Source organism: Lutjanus erythropterus, chromosome 3 (genome assembly GCF_056507025.1).
Source record: "Lutjanus erythropterus isolate fLutEry1 chromosome 3, fLutEry1.hap2, whole genome shotgun sequence".
Taxonomy (NCBI): domain Eukaryota; kingdom Metazoa; phylum Chordata; class Actinopteri; order Lutjaniformes; family Lutjanidae; genus Lutjanus; species Lutjanus erythropterus.
Window position 1 is genome coordinate 39,288,406 of NC_139319.1, and position 8,030 is coordinate 39,296,435.

Genomic DNA, 8,030 nt, shown 5'->3' on the forward strand with positions numbered 1-8,030 from the left:
TTTGTTGAACCAAAGAGCATAGTGTACTTTATTTAGTTAATGCTGTCATTTTGTTTCTCCGTTCTGAGATCTTACTCACCAACCCGAGGCTTTAAGTGTTGAAGTTGTTGTGTCCTGTAAGAATCACAGAATGCAAATGTGTGGTTCTGGCGAGGATGGACACAACAATATCGTGTCACTGAGGGGCCGCAGAAGAAACACACAACCTCAGCTCAAACACTTCACAATGAACACAAGACTCACAATGAACAAAGCACATCCCATTGTTGCTATGGCAACTTTTTTTTTTGCTCAGTTCGTCCTTTTTTTTATGCTTCTTTCAAGCTGCAGAAGTTTCCTGGGTTTTTTCTTCAGACCACATTTTAAATACAGCTCAACTGATATTGGACTTTTGAGGCCGTTACCGAGTTTAGAGGGGAAAAGTTCCGATTATTACAGTGAACGTTGGAGCTGGAATGAAAATAGACCTTTTCTATGTAGATGTTCTACACAGATATGAACATGCAAATGTACTCAGATGTCTGCTTTCTTAAACAAATAACTTATCTTAATAATCTCTCATATACACTGACAAAACTTTCTAGAAAAGAACACTGAGAAAATAAAGAATAGTCTTAAATAAAAATAAAATAATTAGCTAAATAGCCTAATAAACATAAGTACTGTTGAGTATCAGTGAATTCCTTAATATTGGCCCCATATCAGGCCAGTAGATCAGCTGATCAATGTATCTGTCAGGCTCTTATTTTTAAAGGCCCTGAAAACTGAGCTGATGTCACCACACACTTTCTCCAATCAGGTTGCTGTGTTGTTTGCTTTCGATTCCAAGCCACTGTCGATGAATCCTCACCAACCTTCACACACACCGTTCTGATGAAGCAGATTAGCTGACTTTTAAGTGGTATTTTAATAAATCATACGCAAGTGTTTTTTCTCAGAGTTGAACTTGGTTTAATGGTATAGAGAATATTCAAGGGCTGACTCAGCACACCATTTTATTTTGTCCTCACACATTAAAAAAATGAACTCCCTCACAGAGCCATGCACAGACCTTTAGATGTGCAGATGCTCAAAGTTAAAAAGGCTAAATTTGTGATTTATTCTGGTCATTTATTAACCATAATTAAAAACTCTTGCACTTAATCAATATTAAACCTACCCTAAGTAATGATAGAAACTTGTTTTTAAAAAACATACATTGTAATGTAGTGTTTATTATTGTGTTGTAAGGTTGCAGAATTAATTAAAATATTATTGAAATATTATTGAAATGGCACTCATCAGAGGGTGCACACTTGCCACGGTCCATGGTGTGGGCATCCACAATGTCGGGGTACATGGATCATGTTATTTCTCCCACTGAGCATCTGTCTGAGGAGCCTCAGTTTGCAGCTGCACCTCCGTTAGGACATGTCGCAGATAAGACAAAACCTTGCACTTTTTAGTCCTGGGTTTTGTCCGTTTTCACGGGACAATCCAACAAACTCAGGGCTGTTCCTTCTCTAGAGCAGTGCCAGCAAGCCCTAGGCTACAGTCCGGGTTAGCCCAGTTTGGACTGTGCCAGTGTGAAAGCTTTTTGTAGCTCATGTAGCTGTTAGCCCCAGGCTAACAACAAATCAACTTTTAACAGTGAGTGCAGTGTGAAAAGTCCAAAAGTTCATTGAAGTAGAGCTTCACGCAACGCAAATTTGTGTGACCACAGCATCATAGGTTTCTATATCATGTGACATGGGCCAGTAAGATAAAGTAAAGTAAAATTTCTTTTTAACAAACATTATACAAAAGTACTGATAATGTTTGGAAGTGATCCATTTGTATAATTTTATTATTATTGATACCAAATGAGTAGCTTATGAGTATCAATGCACGTGATGTACCACAGGATCAATCCATCCATCCCATCCCTAGTCATCATGTGACGTAAACTGACTGATGGCAGCCAGATCATTTTATTTATAGCTAAATTATAAGCAATTACACCCTGAAAATGGGCACTTTGGACATCAAGGGGCAAAGGAGCAGATGCTCAAGCACCCTCAGCTCCCCCCTCTGCACGTACCTGCAAGCTCGAGTCTCCTACTTCACCAACAGCTAGGAAAGTGGTCCAGAGCTTTTTGTGCTGCTAGCTTGGCATGGCAAGGATACAGCAGATGCATGGAGAGTAACACTGTTATATAACATTAATCAACACTGTAAACTATTATCTTAGATAGATAATTCAACAAAACACAATAGAAATGATACAAGCACATATAAACATTAATTCAGAAGTACATAAAGTGCTATGTGTATTGAGGTACTGGCATGTTGAAGTAAATAAAATGAAACGTGTATTGATTAACTGGGCTAGTGCTTCAGTTATTGCACACTGGGGGGTGCACATAGTAGGGGTGGTGTTAATTACTTCACTCATACTCTACACTGTCCACACTGGGCACAGTTGATTACTTTTCTCAGTAAGTGATTTGTTACTTTTTAAGAAGGGGGATGATCCAATGGGAGCACACTAATGATGAGATTTTTTTAAAGGGACAGTTCACCCCACAATCAAAAATATATTTTTTTCCTCTGGCTTGTAGTGCTATTAATATTTATATTTATTTATTTATTTATTTTTGGTGTTCCATGTTTTGGAGATATCAAACCACCATAGAGATGTCTGCCTTCTTTCCACTATAATGGGACTAAATGACACTCTGCTTGTGGTGCACAAAGTGCCAAAAAAAATACATTTGAAAAATTCAAAGCCACTGTCTCGTTCCAAATATCATGACCCAGTTGCTCAGGGTAATCCACAGAGCTTGCTGTGAACAGTTTCATGTGGGGACAACTTTTTTTCTGCAGTAGAATCTGTCAGAGCTACTCTTTGAGCACCACAAGCTGAGTGAGAGAAGACAGACATCTCTACGGCTGACGTCTCCAAAACTCTGCAAGATCTAGACAGATGAGTAGCAATACAGGCCAGGGGAAAAATATGTATTTTTGATTTAGGGGTGAACCTGGTTTGTTTCATTCACCCAGCACTGGTACACTGGCTCATGAACAAGTCTTCTGGTTCTTCCCTGTGGCTATTTAGATAGAGGGATGGCAGCTTAACAAGGGGGGTGCATTTTGCTGTCATTTTTTGTCATTTTCTTTTTGTCATTTTGCTAACAAGGGGGATAGCATCAGCCCTCAAATTGGCTCCAGCTTGTACTTATTTCAGGGGATGGCGAGGTGTATGGGGACTTTACAGTGAAATAGACTTGTAGTTGCTGGGTGCAGAGTTGGATACAACATAAATTTTTCACTGATTTTTGGAGGGTGTAGAGAACAGAATGAAAATTCTGAGAAAGAAAATAACTTCAGTTCCAATAGATACAAAAAAAAAAAAAAACGTTTCCGGGATTAACGCATTAATCATGCCTGAGAAGGTTAGCCTGTTCAGGTCCATTGCCAACAAAATTCTGTCCAAAACCAACCCAAACCTGACCCTTATTAATATATTTCAGCCCAACCCTCAGTACAGCCCAGCATTTTTCTTAACAAGCTTCCTTCTATGCACCAAACAGTGGGAACTTTCAGTAACAGGGACATTACACACAGAGAATTGGAATTGGCAATGACAAATTCGGGAGAAAAAATAAACCCTTCAAGTTTAGGCAGGGATCTCAACCTCTAGCCGGGATTAAAAACTAGTGTAATAAAGTGACTGCACATGTAATTTACTGCCTCAAAAAAGTGGGCTTGCTGTTCAAGTTTTCAAATCAACTTTTAACAGGTTTCAAAAGTTTGGCAGCATCAAAACAGAACAATTTATCATGACTGTCTGAAGCCGAGCACGTTCACCCTATTTGTCAAAATAAAATGCTGATGTTGTTTATAGCCATTTCTCAGATCACAACAGAGAACAAATGAGTGAAATAATCTACACAGCAACACTAAACAAGAGTTACTGAAAGATCTTTAGCAGATTGTGTCTGTTTGGTATAAAAAACCACAGTCCAGTCAGGTTGTGTGCCGAGTGCAGTTTACTGAAAACACCTCGCAGGATGTCTGGGAACTGAAGTTCAGATTTTTCAGTTGCCCGCTCTTTAGAACCACTAATGTAATGAGGCTGCTGTTGGTTGAAGTGCAGCTTTAAAGGTTGATGACTGTTTTATAGTGAAAGATAAGTTCACCAGCATTGTAGTTAATGCTTATAAGGTGGGAAGGTTTAAACCTCTTGAGGGCTGCATAATATGGCCTTCAGATGTAGCGCTGCACAGGAAATGATGCATTTTTGTTAATTAATGAACAGAAATGATGAAGGACCTTTCCACAGGTTTTATATTCAAAGTAACCTGCAAGAACCAGCTTGAAACAAACTTCTAATGTCATCAATAGTGTAATAAACTGCAGTTTTGACAAAGTGTCATTATTGTGTTATCACATAAAACTCTTACACAATGATCTGGTGATGTATGAGCATTGATGCCCCTTTATGTATGAAAATAGATGTGTCCATTTCAGATGATGTAACCATTACTGCCCACATACTTCCATGCTTCCTTTACTGTACACTGACATGAATTTTAAGTAATACATGCACTAGGGGGCATTACTCAATAGGCAAAACTTACCATAAGGAAGAATGGGGGTCAGAAGTTTCTGGCATCAACAAACATGGCAACACTGGAAGAGGCTGTAATAGTTGACTCTAAAAGCAGGGACAGAGGCAGACGTTGTGATCTGTACCACCATAATATACATCGCAGTGTCTTTTCACCGACTAATTCAATCATTTCTAATTTTTAAAACCTTTTCTGCATGTCCTGCTGTCACGTCTTGCTTGAATTATAGAATACACTGCAACACTCCCGCCCACACCTGTAAGCTTTCAGAAAACATGCAGAAATTTGATGAAATGAAGGTACAGACAGAGGGTTCTGTCTGACTTTTGCCAGGTTCCTCGAGCAAAAGTGTTTACATTCTACACAGTGCCACTCCTCCGCACAACGCTAGATTTTGTGTGAACAAGCCGAAGCGATCCTCAGTCTGCTCTGTCTGTGTGCGTATGTGTATATGTACTGTGTATCTCTCTATGGAGCTCTCACAGACAGAGAGCAGAGGAAAGACATAGAGACAGAGCTGTAAGTGAGTCCCAGCCTCAAAACCTATGCTGTGCTGGCAAACAGGGTGAAGGCCAGCAGCATCCTGAGCACAGCAAAACATGAGAAAATAAGAAAATACAGGCAGAGGGGCAGGGTCAACGCAGACACAGACACCATCACAGACTTCTAGTGGGTCATTAGTGATGGTTGAGACGGATTATGTTTATATGAGTCTATACACTGCTGTGTTAGGAAAATGCTGCATATTATTCCTTTAATTGAAGGAGAAATCTGTAATATGTTTATTGTAATAACTCATAAAATGATCATGATATGTCAGGTGAGATTAAGGAAACATGTTAAGTTTAAATACTCACTCCATTTAAAATTTCTCTTCTGGGTTGGAATAACTGTTTTTGTTTTACATTAATTAGAGTTCAAATTAATGCTGAATGTTCACTGGATGAGTTAGTGTCTGTTTATGAGTGGCAACAGATCATTAATAAACTTTTAGAAGGCGTAGATGTTTATAATGATTAAACTGAGCAAAATGTTAATGGAGTTTGGCTGGCAGTGAGTCAGGCAGCCACTCCAGAGTGTGTATTTTCAGAGCAGTGGGCTTTTGTTTTCAGGATAACGGGTTTAGCTTCACATTGACAGACAATTGACAGCTCTAAACAGTTGATCAATTTACAGTGGAGGACTCATTGTCACTTGTTACTGACAATGATGCGTCCTACACTCCTGTGAAGCTCCTCCAGCCTGCAGAGGTTCACTCATTCTGTGGAGGAGGGGAAACAACTCCCTTCAACCATAAATCCTTTATTAAATAGGACTTAATAAACCTATTTATTATACAGTTTGTGGCTCCAACTCACTATTTGGACTGCTGTGCTGCATATTTCACTTGCAATTGCTACATATTGCTCCTTTAAATCATTTGCCAAAACAAGTATTTTTGTACAGTTGTAAATTCAATTTACGTTTACTCAAACCAATTGCCATCAGAAAAAAGAACTATGTACCAATGAAATATTCAAAGATAAACAGTGAAAACAGATTTTTGGCAAATTCATGACAAACACAACAAGCTGCTGTTCACAAACCAGCTGCTTTCATTAAGTCACCATCATTAAGGGCCGAAGCGATGAAACAGCAGAGTGCTCAGGTATAATCTTCTTCAAACGCCCACCGGTCTGTCCATCAGTACGCACTAGACAGTCATTACAGACACTACAGCAACCCACTTCAACTGCCCTCTCTGCTTCACTCCAGCTCTGCTGTTCTCGTGTCACCGAGCAGATATTCTTCTCTGCTGTCCGTCACTCGTGGAGAGACGAGGAGTTCCAGCACCAAGAGCCCGAATAATGGAAAGAGACACAGAGAGAGAGAGCTCGACTCTTTGTTGCTTTTATGCGTGGTAATTACAGAGCCACACGGCGTTCTAGGGCCCAGGAATGTGTCGGTTGTTTTTTTAATCCCTCACCTCTGTGAAACACGCTCTCATAACACTCTTCTAACCATCATCGTGCCCAAACAGCACTCTGGTGTATCGTGGCAGTGGACGTGTGATTGATGTGTGACAGCCGTGTGTCCATCAACGTGATTGGCTCTTTAACAGGAAGCCCCACTGGGACGCACAGTATGCATTCATACATCGCTAAACTCAATTTATCAGTTAGTCAGTTGGCTTATTGACAAGAATGTCACATTGTGTTGAAAGGTGGCAGGGACATAAGGGCTTAGATGAAAAAAACATCTTCAACAGATGCAGTTGTAGGTGATGTAATGGGGGAATCTTTGTGAGGTCAAACTATCCTTACAGCGCATTGGGGAAAAAAATTGCATAATGGCACAACAAAAGGGCATAGTTTTGGCTACTGCAGAGCTGACAACACTCAGCATAAAACGCAAAACAACACTGACAGTCATCCATCACATCCACATCTGCAACAACATGTCATGACAACATCACATCTACTGCAGAAAACAACAGTGCAGCATAATATCCAGTGTCACTGTGCTAAAATATGACAAAAGAGAAACAAGTAAAGGAATAACGTTCACAGAGTGACCTTAAGTAAACCTTTAAAAGTTATGTTTAACTCCCCACATTGTTTCAGTGCATACTTCATGACTTAAAGATTCAATTCACCCCAAAATCAAAAAATACATATTTTTCCCCTGGTCTGTAGTGCTATTTATCCATCTATACTGTTTTGGAGATATCGACCATAGTGCTGTCTGCCTTCTCTCTAATATAATGGAACAAGATGGTGCTCATTCAAAAAACAAAAAAGGATTATTGGCTCTAATAAACATGGAGAAATATTTCTGAGTGAAACATAACTGAATAATATCAAATTAAAAGTTTATTTATCCATAAAAAGTGAATATGCTTAGTATAAACTAAATTAAAATAAACTTTATTTACTAATTTACATAAGGAGGCTACATCACACTTGAACACAGTTATGTTAAGTTTACATTAACTTAATCAAATCTGACTTACGGTGTTTAATTTACTCACAGAATCAACATGATAGATAAACACTATTAATTATTTATTACCTTAAACTTACATAATGAAATTGCAGGGAAAATTTACTTGTAATTAAAATACATTACACAATTTTTGGGTTAATTTTTGGGAGTACACAAAGAACCAAAAAATATACATTTGAATAATTTAGAACCAGTGTCTCTTTCCAGAAATTATAACCCAGTTGCTCAAAATAATTCAAAGACTTAGTTCTGAGCAGTTTCATAGGAACTACTTTCTGTCTGCTGTAGAATCTATGAGAACTACTTAAGAATCTACAGGATCTATTGTCTTTCTACCAGAAACAAAGTAGTTCCTACATGAAACTGCTTTCAAGGTCTGTGTATTATCTTGAGTAACCTGGTCATGATTTTCAGAGGAGACTCTGCTGACATCTCTACAACTGATATCTCCAG